Raw genomic sequence first — 12,870 nt, forward strand, 5'->3', positions numbered from 1 at the left:
GCGTGCTACAACGACCAGAACAACTGACGAATTGGAATACTCAGTACACTTACTTAGGACAGAAGTGCGGCATGATGCTCGTCAAGGTCAACAATAGACACGTCTATATTGTTGATATCAAGACAGGGGTGATGAGGGAGGTCCCGGGTTGGCCAAGTAGTAACGCTCTGAACCGTAGGAAGATTGTGCCCATTGAGATAGATTGGACGGCCTTCTTTGCTTCTCGACTTGCATATGTTTTGCCTTAGATTATTTTGTAGCTGGATTCAACTTACATTATCAGATTTTTTTCTGCATCAAAATGATGCGATTTAACTTACATGACCAGATAGTGTCTACAGTGTATGCAAGTTCATCTGTTGGACATAACCTTGATAAAACCACAGACTCTGCATCGAGTGCAAGTTGTACTTTTCTATAAACTCCAGTTACATTTTCCCCTGCTAACTATGACTTAAGAGCATCTTTAGTCGCGCCCTCCAAACTGTGTCCAATAATAGCGTCGGATTGAGCGTTTGGGAGACGCAGTCACTAGTTGCCGCTTTTGGAGCGCGTTTGTTTCCAGTCGCGTCCCTCAAACATAATTCTTTTTAAATTAAATTTAACCGGAAATACTCAAATTCATTCAAATGTGTTATATATTACAAGGATTTTAATGAAATCCGACAATTTTTTTTTAAAAAAATAACGACGCTTGCGATGGCCAACGCAGTTGTAGTCGTCGCCGTGCATGACGTCATTCTACTGGCCACGACGGTCGGAAGGCACGTCGGCGGGCTCCTCCTTCACCGTGCCGCTAGGACCAACTTCACCGCCATCGCGCGTGAGGTCGACGAGCAGCCTGCCGCTCTCGCGGATGGACATGGCTATCACGTACTTGATGTTCCCCGCCTAGGCACTGTGGTCGTTGGGCGACGACGTGAATGCGGTGTTGTATCCCAACGTGTCGTCAGGTCGTCACTCCTTGCGACGAGGCGCCGCTAGCGGAGGAGTGTCGCCACCTCGTCGTCGTCCTCCTCCTTCACTTACGGCTTCGGGCGGAGAAGGCCGGCGCTACCATGGGCTTCCCGGTTATATCTGGGGCACCGGCTCACGGATCATTATGCCGTCGCCGCTGGCACGACTCAGCTGAGATGCCGAAGTATTGTACTCCTCCTACAACTCGCGTCACGGGGTAGGGGGAGACGCGATAGGAGGTTGGCGTCAAGCGTGCGGGCCCTGAGGAGGTGAGTGGGAGGAGGACGAATGTGAAGTCGTCCCCCTCGGTAGCCAACGTGATGGCGATGGAAGCGGGGACGATGACATCTCCAGCCCGGAGGCGCCATTGTGGAGGCCGTCGATGACGGCACAGAGGGTTCGTCCCAGCGTGCCCCAGAAATAGGTGCACCCGTCTTTGTTCCATGAAGTGAGCAGCCCAATGAGGCCATCGGTGCTGGGCAATTCTCCTTCTCGGCGATCATTGAAGAAGTCTGCCCAACACCCGTTGTTGTCGGTGGCTAGGTGGGATCGGCATGCTCCTCTGAGCTTAGGCGGCGCCGTTGGGTGCCTGGACCCTAATCTCGCCGCGCCAATGATAAGTCCCAGTGCGGGCTCGAGCAGGATGCCAATCCCATATTGACGGTCATCTTCTAGCTGCCGCTTGACCAGAGGTAGGCGACGGGTTTAAACCCGCGTGCATGCATGTACGTCGTTGGCGAGGGGGGCTCGCCTCTCGCGTCGCGTCTTTTAGTTGCGTCCGACGCGCTCGCACCATCCCCTCTGTAGCAGGATGGGCTGGGGGCGCGACACCGTACTGAGCCCCTCAGATGAAAAATGGTTTTGCGCCGCGTGCTAGGAGCGGATAAACGTCCGACGCGACCTAAATTTCTTTGGGGAACGATTTTAGGGTGCCACTAAAGATGCTCTAAGAAATAGTTAAGTCAGACATAAGCAAACCCCCCCAAAAAAAACCAAACCACATGAAAAGTGTTGGCAAACGAGCAAATTCCCGAAAAGTCGACATATATTGCAGGATCAATTCGAGTAGGAGTCGATCCAATCATCCAAACGAGGAAAAGTTACGTCCGAAACAGAAGCAAGCCCGATTAACAATGAAAACAAAAGTAGAAGGAACTCTACATATAGAACGTACCTCAAAAAAAAAAAAACTCTACATGTAGAACGAAAAACGATCGATCAGATCGAAGAAACAGTGAGCAGATCAGATGCCTTTAAGCACCGAAAGATCCTCCATCCTGTGCCATGGTGAATATGGCCGCGTATTGTTGCCCGGAACCCTTCTCGAATCGGGTGATGATGATGCGGGCGCATCGTTGCCGAGATACCAGCCGCTTCTCGCCGATCGCCTCCACCTGTTAAACCTGCCACCCAGCGCCAACGGCGTCGACCCTGACACGGCCGACCGCCCAGATCTCCCTTCCGTTGAAGTCATCGAAGCCCTTACCCGTTCTTCCTTCCTAGACGACGAACTGCGAGGCGCCCTGGTAGAATACCAAGTACAGAAGTACCTGAGCGGCGAGACTGCCATAACCAGTGATCGCACGCTAGAACTCGCAGAAACCCACGACGTGTACTCGGTGGACGATGATATCCCCACCGAGGAGTTCGTCAAAGACTCGCGGCAGCTCAAGTCTCGTACAACTCCGGTCGATGAACACGATAAACTGGATCAAGAGGAGATCGACGAGCACGAACTGAAGCGTGCATTGTACCGCATTAAAGCTCTTCTGGTTAGTAGTCCCGGGCCAGTGCTCTTATATATCATATCCTTCTATCGATGAATCATATATACACATAATTTACCCTCTTATGATGCACATATCTATGTGTCTGCAATAGCTATTGAAAGGAAAGGCAATTGACAAGCTGGAAGACGCTGCTTTGGAGAGCAAGTACCCTCGAGAGCTTATCGTGGACAACTCTTACTTTCTCCACTACGAGGACCACGACGCCTTTGGTTGGTATTTCGACCCCGACCTCTGTGAAATTGCTGCCTTGACTGACTACCAGCGGCTTGTCATCTTAAATTATGTAAGTGATCTTTAATGATTCCCCTATATTTGAATGTTCTAGTACTAGCTATATGTTTTTTGTTTGGAATTTCTTCGAGTGTGCCCGCATATGACCATAAGAGAGTTAAAATCCATGTTATTATGTCCAGGATTTGTTATTCTCAAGAGAGATGTAATATGTTGCTTTCCTTCTATTTGGTGCAGTGGGAGGAGCAGTATCAAGATTGGAGCCGTTACCGGTTGCACTATAACACGCCTGAAACTGATAGAGATTATCTGCTCTACTGGAAAACAATTTCAGAGAAAATTAGAGTATGTATATTGCCGCAATCAGCTAGACCGATCTTTAAACATTGTTTATTATTTTCTATTTTTTTTTAACTGACAGCATTTTGGTCTTTGCAGTGGGTTGAAGATTACATGTATGTAGAAACGTCTTCTTATGAGGTAACAAAGACCCCGCGAAAGCATGGAATAACTACTAGTCAGTGTAAAGCCGTGGTAGCAAAAATATAACTTTCCTGTTTTATACTGTTTAGTATTCAAACATCAGGAGGAAAGCTAGCTACCAAGCAATTAGAATCGCAACTGGCTTTAAAAATATTCACAAGGATCTGGCTCTTCTTGGAATAGAGGTATGATTCCCTTGTCCCATGCTCATTTAGATGGTCAGCTCTGGTTATTTTTCTATTTAACAATTGTATTCTATAAAGGAGCTTCTATGGAACACACGCCTTTATGTCTATTTTCTGAAAGATCTTGATGGCGTCTTTTATGAGATTTGGAAGCGGGTCATTAAGGAAGAGGTTAGCTTTGTACATTAGTCTTATTTCGACTTGGAAACATATTTTTTATAATTATGTTGCGAATGCTCTCTCTCTCTCTCTCTCTCTCTCTCTATACATATATGCTTAATGATCTTTTTATCTCCTTGCAGAATGTTAATGATTGTTTCTCGAAAGCTCTGAAAGAGGTTTATGACCTGAAGATGTTCCCTTCACGAGAAAGCAGTATGAAGTGTGAGCATACAATGGCGGAACAAGTAGGTTACTGTTGTTCACAAAAACGTTCATTGTTAATTTATATTTATGTTAGTCTTAATATTTTGATCCTCTTTTGTAGTTTCACCTGTGCACAGTTGGTATTACTAAGAATGTAAGTATAGTATGACGTGGTGGAGTGTTCTAAATATGTTCTTATATCTTATGTCACATTAATACCTGCCTCTAGGTTCCCGTATATAAAGCCCGTGAGCTGATTGCACAACAAGTTAAACAAAAGGTATGTATGAATACCCGACGAGGATGAAAATTCAGCACATCTAGCCGTTAAGTTTTTTTTGAACTTATATGATATATATTTTCAGTTGGCGATGACGCGGGGATAAGAGCATTACGCCAGGAAGAAGCTAAAAGTTGCACAATACATTGGACTAATCAAGACATATCGTAGTTCTAATGGTAGCATCTAGCATGACTTCTACAGTTCTTCATTGTAGAATTGGGGAAGTGACTAACATGTTTTTCTTAGTGACCTGCGGGGGCTAGGGCAAGGCTCACATGCACTATATGTTAAATTGTATAAGTGGATTGCCCAGCTCTTTTCATCAGATCTGTCTTTTGGAATAGTTGGTTAGTGCATTAAGCTTAACATGCTATCAGAGTCTCGAGTTCGAGTCCTAGTTTTCACAATTTATTCCACAAATTGTTGTTGTCCCCTCCTGTCTACGTACATATTGGCCTCTAGTGCCATACGCCTCTGTTTATACATGTTGATTTGTCTTCGTGTCACATGTGAGGAGGTTTGTTAAACTATATAAGTGAATTGCCTAGCTTTTTTCCACCAGATCGATCTTTTGAAATAGTTGGATAGTGCATGAAGCTTAACACGATACCTCTTTAAATATATGTAAGTCTCAGCAGGCACAAAAGCTGAGCCACGTGGCCCACCTAGGTAAGGCACAAATAGGCCCATTAACTATTCAATAGTCTCCCTTAACGGGTTGATAGATATTTATCATTCCCATTTTGTCAGAAGCCAAGTTGAATTATATGGTTCTCAAACCTGTATTAAGTAGTTTCCAATTTGTTCCCCCGTAAAAAAAGTAGTTTCCAATGTGTTGAACTCACATGCTCATGGATGGATGCAGCGCCCCTATCACCCGTAGGGATGGCAATGGGTACCAATCATCCGTGTATCCGGCGGGTAAAAACCCAATAAAAATACGGGTATGGAATAAAAAATTACCCATGGGTATACAAATAGGAAAATATTGTACCCATTAGGTAGAGTGGGTATGAGTATGGGATGGTAGAACCCACACCCATAGGTTTATGAATTTCAAGTGATTATTGTGCCGCTGTTTATAAATTAATTATGGTCATATATTATTGTCAACAAGTATATTGTCAACAATTTGATGTGTTCTAAACCCGGATATTTTTTACCTACGGGTACCCATTTACCCTACCGGATGACGGGTATGGAAAAAATTTATACCCATCACAGGTATGAATACGGGTGACGAGTGAGATTAAAGAAGATAGGTATGAATATGTGACATAGGCATCCCCAATGGGCCTACCGAAGATGGTACCCGGGATTTACTGAAGGCCCACGACCCGAAGGATAAGGAGAGTCGGAAGCCCAAATTGTTATTAAGGAAAGCTAGAGTTGTATTAGGAAGCAATACTTGTAATCTTGCGGGATGAGTTGGAAACCCTCCCGGACTCTGTAACTTGTGTATTACGAATCCCTCGGCTCCGCCTCCTATATAAGGGGGAGTCGAGGGACAAAGAAAGCATCGAATCATTGTCTTACAAACCCTAATTTTCATATCGTCGAGTACTTTTCGGCTGAAACCTTCGAGATCTACTTGCCCTCTACTTCCGACTAAAACCCTAGTCTACAACCCGTAGGCATTGATAAGTTAATCCCTTGTCAATTGGCGCCGTCTGTGGGGATTAGAGGTGTCAAGGATCTGATCTCGATGGTACGTTCAAGATCATCGACTTCGTCAACTGCAAGCAACACAATGGACAAAGGTAAACATATCAAAACTGGTCTAGTTGATTTTGTACCTCAACCGCCCTCCCGTTTGGATGCATATGCGTATCTGGAGGAGCCCATGGAGATGACGATTGGAAAGTTCCACTTCCGCGTCGAGAAAGAAGGAGCGTATCGTCTCGAAATTCCGATCTCGTCGGGATTATCGGCGGTCGATCCCGACTTTTCGAGCTCAGCATCATCAATCGAGTCAGGCGACGAGGAGATTTCCTCGCCACGCTTCATCAGCACCAGGGCGAGCGAAAAACTCGTCAAGATCTTCAGCGACATGTCCTTCGAGTCATCTGCGGACTCCTATATAAGCGATGATTCGAGCGACACCGACGCGATCTCAACTTCATCGACAAATCCATCACCATTGGAAAGGTCTTCACCAATCTCTATGATGGTGTCACCAAACCCGACAAAGTCCAGCATCCATATGTCGATCCCGCAGATCTTGCGCGAGGTTTGGGAACAAAATATATCGGGACAGGAACACGAGAGATGGTGCAATTTCCGCAGGCCGTGTGGGATTGAGTCGCAAGAGCTATCGATGGCACAGAACCAATGACTATTGCGGCAACACCTGAGGAGTCACAAGCATACCAATATAGGCTTGCCCGTATCAGGAGGGAGCTCGAGAAACAGAAAATCGAGTTGGATAGAAGGCAGGAAGCAGCCTCTGCATCAAGCAGGCGAAGAGCGGAGCTAAGTCGACATTCGGGAACTTCGGGAGATAGTCACAGGGAAGCTCGAAGGAGAGCAAGATCTCGCCTGCAAAACATACCTGAAGCAGAGAGAGAAAACCTAGTTCAAAACCTCGACATGTCTTTTATGTCAATCGACACGAGGGGGAACATTATTCCCAAAACACCGGAAGCTGGGTATATGGCGACACAAGCTTTTATCCTCGCAAATAGACCACCTCCCGGAGATCCAAGAGAAGCATTGTACAACATGGCCATGACAGGGGTCGGAGTTATGGGGACAACATTCGTAACTCCGCCTCCTGAAGGGGTAGCAAGGAAAAATAGTCCACAACCCGCTGCAGCAGCGCCAGGTCCCGAGAGAACAAGTGGAGCACGAGACACAGCAGCGCAAGCATGAGTGGACAGAGTACGACAAAGTAGAAGGGAACATCGACACTCCCCAGAATTAGATGATGAGGACATGTGTGGGCTGCCGTGCTTTACAAGGAAGGTCCGGAAAACTCGAGTTCCTTCAGGGTTTAAATTACTCGACAATTTCAAAAAATTCGACGGCCTGCAAGATCCAGAGGATTGGCTAATCGATTATCTCGAGACGGTGAAGCTGATAGGAGGAACCAGAGCAACAGCCATGCAAAGCATCCAAGTACATCTGAGTGGAGCCGCAAGATCGTGGATAAAGAAGCTTCACCCAGGTTCCATCGACAACTCGGACAGTTTTGATGATGTGTTCGTCAAGAACTTCCGATCTATTTATGACCTGAAGATGTTTCCTTCACGAGAGGGCAGTATGAAGTGTGGGCATACAATGGCGGAACAAGTAGGCTACTTTTGTTCACAAACGTTTATTGTTAATTTATATATATGTTAGTGTTAATATTTTGATCTTGTTTTGTAGTTTCACCTGTGCACAGTTGGCATTACTAAGAATGTAAGTATAGTATGACGTGGTCTTGTATCTAGTGTGGAGTGTTTTCAATATGTTCTCATATCTTATGTCGCATTAATTTCTGCCTCTAGATTCCAGAATATAAAGCCCGTGAGCTGATTGCACAACAAGTTAGACAAAAGGTATGTATGAATAACTTATGAGGATGAAAATTTGGCACACATGGTCGTTAATTTTTTTTGTAATTATATATTTTCAGTTGGCAATGACGCGGGGATATGAGCATTACGCTATGAAGAAGCTAAATATTGCTGAGTACATTGGACTGATCAAGACATCCTCATAGTTCCAATGGTAGCAAGCACGGTACGATTTTTATTGTAGAACGGGGGAAGTGGCTACCTTGTTTTTTCCGTATTCACATATGGAGGTACCTTGCATGCATCACTACTAGGAAAAGGCCTAGCCGTAAGCTTGACTTCAGTGGCGCACCATGATGGCCGTGCGCCACTACTACTTAGCAGTGACGCACCACAAAATGGTGGGCCACTGTTACAAATGTAGTAGTGGCGCACCTTGTTTGTGGTGCGCCATTACTAATTCCTGGCAGGAGGCCAGCTCCTACCCAAAACTAATAGTGGCGCACGTCTTCATGGTGCGCCACTGCTACATTGCTTACTTATGGCGCATGGCTTTGTGGTGCGCCACTGCTAGGAGGTGGCCAGGGCCCTTTAGAGATGAGGGCTTTAGCAATGGCGCACTGCGTGGTGCGCCACTACTAGCTATGGCGCACCGCCGACATGGTGCGCCACTGCTAAGTTGGGCAGGGGCGTGGGTTTACAGTGTACCAGGTGAGCGAGTGGCGCACCACTTAGCAGATGCGCCATTGCTATGTCACCCTAGCAGTGGCGCACGGCTAGGTGGTGCGCCACTGCTAACCTGGGACCATTTCCTGCTTTTCACCCTCCACTCACATGTGCCACCCACTTTCCCCAAACACTCTTCCACCACCACACTCATCGCAAAGACGTACAGTGATCAGGCCAACAGAGGACGGACGGAGATATAATCAAAGAGCACAACTCAACCTTCACGCGGTGGTTCAAGGACAAGATGCTGACGTACCCTATAGACGAGGATTCTTCTGCGGAAGAAAAACTCATATTCGCCTTGTCACAGGGCGCCGAACACAACCTCGATGACATTTCGGGCGTACGATATCAACGGCTACACATTCTACACCGAGGAAAAGGACATGAAGAGCGATTATCGAACTCCGGGGTAACGATGGAGTCCTACACCGGTGACGTCAAGCAGAGATACTACGGAAAGATCGAGGAGATCCGGGAGCTGAGCTACGCCGGAGAGAATGTGCCGATGTTCCGTGTCAGGTGGGCCAAGAACGTCATAAAAGAAGACCGGCATTTCACCACCATGGTTATACCCGAAGCCAAATCCAAGACAGCGGGCGCAAAGGTCACCACGAAATATGATCCATGGGTACTAGCTTCCCAAGTGGACCAATGCTTCTTCATTACCGACCCGCAAAAGCCCAGCCGTGTTGTCGTGAGGAGAGGCAAAAGGAGCATCATCGGAATGGATGGAGCCGCCAACGAGCTAGACTTTGACCAGTACGGCGATCCGAAGATGGAAGATGACGACGACGATGATGAAGAACCATACACAACAAGAAGAAGCAGGACCACCCTACCTAAAGGCCGTCCATTCAAGAGAAGAAGTCTAGGAGTTCCGGGGCTAAATTATTCAACCGCGAGAAAGAAGGGCAAGAAGATTGTGAAAAGATAATTATGTATCATTTTCTTGTATGAATAATGGATGTCATATTGTTAATCTTCACATTGTACCGATCAAAATAGACATATAATTTATATTTTCTAGATTATATAGTATTTTAAATATTCTACATAATTATAATTATTTATGCCTTTTATTTTGGTGTATTATGCTATTTTGGATGTTTATGATAGTGTTAAATCAATTTAAAAAGAAAAGGAAAAAAATGGGGCCGCCAGAGTTCGAACCTGGGCGGCAGGGTTTGGCACAAACCAACCAGGGACAGAGCCAGTGCGTTACGTTTCGGGATATGTCAATCCACCCAGCGTTAGTGTTTTGACCAAATCATAAAGTGGCAGTGGCGCACCCCTAGAGGTGCGCTATTGTTAAGCCTCATAGTGGCGCACCACTAGAGGTGCGCTATTGCTAAGTGTGTCTGGGGACTTAGCCAAATCCCTGCCCTCTTCTTCTCCCCATCCCCATTCACCATTCCCCAATCCTCTCAGCCGACGCCGGCGGCCCTCGATCTGCCTCGCGACGCCGCCCCGTCCCTCGATCCGCCCCCGTCCCATCGGCGCCCCCTCCCCTGAGCAGGCGCCACCACTTCTCACCAGCGGCCGCCACCCCTCCCCTGAGCAGGCGCCACCACTTCTCACGCGAGCGACCGTCGCGCAGGTACGTCCTCCCTCGATTCACCTCCCCGCCGGCGGTCGCCTCCCCCCTCGATTCTCATCCGCTTTGCCGCCACGCAGATCCTCTGCCTCGAGCCCTCACCGCCACGCCCCCGCAGTTCTCGCCCTCGACGCCACGCCGCGGAGCAGCACGCCGCCACGCCCTCGACGCCACGCCGCGGAGCAGCACGCCGACACGCCCTCGACGCCATGCCGCCACGCCCTCGACGCCACGCCCTCGACAGCTGACGCTGCTGCAGAGGACCGACGCCGCGCATCCTTCCAAGGTAGCCCAACTCCTCCCCCTCCTCAGTTTATTGCTGCTGCCATGTCCCTGCTGCTGCTGCTGCTAGCTAGGTGCTCCCCTTTGCTTGCTTGCTTGCTGCTAGAGTAATCCGTGCATACGGTTTTGTTCAAATTAATCCTAGCTACCATGTTAGTTTTCAGCTTACTGGATGAAAGCTTGATGTTCTTGCTGCATATGTGTATCATTTAAATACACACCTTATATTATTTTAAATTGGAGCAGTAGTAGATATCTAGTGATTTTAAGCTACGTATTATGCAAATAAGCCATAATTAGGCGCCATACCTGACTATAAAATTGTGCATTAGTAGAAAATATGATGGATTTTTAATATTGTTGTGCATAGCTAGGTACCATCATTCATCAAAGCATCCAAATGTTGTTATCTGGGGTTCATTTGTTAGTTGTTTGATTGGTTTGAGTGTGTGTGTGGTGGTGGTGCAGAGATTGCCCCAGCGACATCCATCGTCACGCGCACCTTGGAGCAGCAGCTGGAGAAGCACGCTGTGCCGCCCTCGACCGCTGAAGCCACCGCAGAAGACCGCCACCGAATTTGCACACAGGTAGCCCCCGATGCCCCTCCTACTCCTCTATTGATGCTACTTGCTGGTGCTACCTAGGCTGCTGCTAGGCTGCAGGTAGAAAGTGTTTTAACACTGTAATTGATTCATTTGCTCCATGTCTTTGCAAAATGATGTTGTAATTGGTTATCTCAACAATGATGCTGACAGCCATTTTATATGTCAAAAGATATCTGCTTGTGGCTGCTGTTGGTTGGCTGGTAGGTGCTTCTGCTAGCATATTAGTGATAGGTGCTGCTGCTACATATAGTAGATGTACATGTAGTTCCTGCTGTTAATGAGAATGCCATTAATTCACCATCAGGTTAACTCTGGCAACATTTGCAACATTTGCAAGGCTGCTAGGCTGTTGTAGCTCTTTTATTTTTATAGTTCAAAGCTTACTGACTTTTTATTTTGAACATTTGCAAGGCTGAGACTTGGAGCAGGAGCAGGAGAAGCACACCTCGCGTCGCCCTCGACTGCTAACGCCGCTGCAGAAGACCGCCGCCGCATCCTCCAAGGTAGCCCTCGATGCTGATGGTGCTTGCTGCTGTTGCTTGCTATTGCTGCTAGCTTGTTGCTTGCTGCTTGTTAGCTGCTGCTTCTTGCTAGCTGCTGCTTGCTAGCTGCTGCTGCTTGCTGCTTGCTAGCTGCTGCTGCTTGCTGCTTGCTAGCTGCTGCTTGCTTGCTACTGCTTGCTAGCTGCTAACTGCTGTTGCTGCTAGCTGCTGCTTGCTAGCTGATGCATGCATATAGCTAGCTGATGCATGCTGTTGAGTGCTCAGCTGGTGGAGGATCAATTGTATATGTGCCATGGTGTAGTATATGGAGGAACAATTGTATATGTGCCATGGTGCTCAGCTGGTGGATAGTTTTTCCTGGTGTATATGGTGTCATTTTCTTGTGCAGGGATCGACAGAGTTGCCCACTATCGCCGAAATGTTGATTCATTTCCGTTTCGGCGAAAATGAGGCACTCATATGTCCATAAATTAGCATAGGTCATGCCCAATTTTTCCGTGAATTCTTGCGCTAACTTTATGCATTTTTTCCTACTTAGTTCGAACATGGCCAACAACGAAGAGGCCGGCGGCAGCGGTAGCAAGCCATTCTGGATGCTAACCGATGAAATGGAGGTGATGGAGTCACAACCTCGCCGCGACGACGGCGAGGATGATGGCACCGATCCGGAGTACCGAGCGGACGATGCCGCCGAGGATGACACCACTGATGGTGCCGCCGAGGATGACACCACGGATGGTGCCGGCGAGGATGACACCGGCGCACCGAAGAAGCTACGGAGGGAGCGTCGCCCGAATGTGCTCAGCACCGTGAAGCAGGCATTCACCGAAGTGAACGCCACTGGGCTTCCAACGGCGCCCCCTGATTTAGTCAAAGGTTACGCTGCCCAACTCGGGTGCATCCTCCGGAGCACGGTCTCGATCAACACCGAGAACCTCGGGCATCCCGACCGAGCGAATTTGCGCACCCTCCTCTTCCGGAAGCCGCACGAACGATACGAGTTCCCGGTGGACCGCTCGTAAAAGCGTCTCATGCGGAACAAAGTGCACAATGCCGCCCTCACGAAGATGAGCACCGCCCTCGCTAGTTGGAGGAACCGAGTGAAGAAAATGATTAATAATGGTGAGAGTTACGAGAAGATCAAGGAGTCAAATCCCTCGATCACCGAGCAAGACTACGCTGATTTCAAGATCAAGTGCGAGAGCGAGTCAACGTCGGATTCTAGTCAGTGGGGGAAGGACATGCGAAAACTGAACTTAGGCACCCACAAACTTGGTCCTGGCGGTTTTAGGGTGGCGCAACCGAAATGGGACGCCGCGGATGAGGAGCGTGTGAAGAACGGCCTCGAGCCCCTCTTCC

This window comes from Lolium rigidum, chromosome 6 (genome assembly GCF_022539505.1).
Source record: "Lolium rigidum isolate FL_2022 chromosome 6, APGP_CSIRO_Lrig_0.1, whole genome shotgun sequence".
NCBI classification, from domain to species: domain Eukaryota; kingdom Viridiplantae; phylum Streptophyta; class Magnoliopsida; order Poales; family Poaceae; genus Lolium; species Lolium rigidum.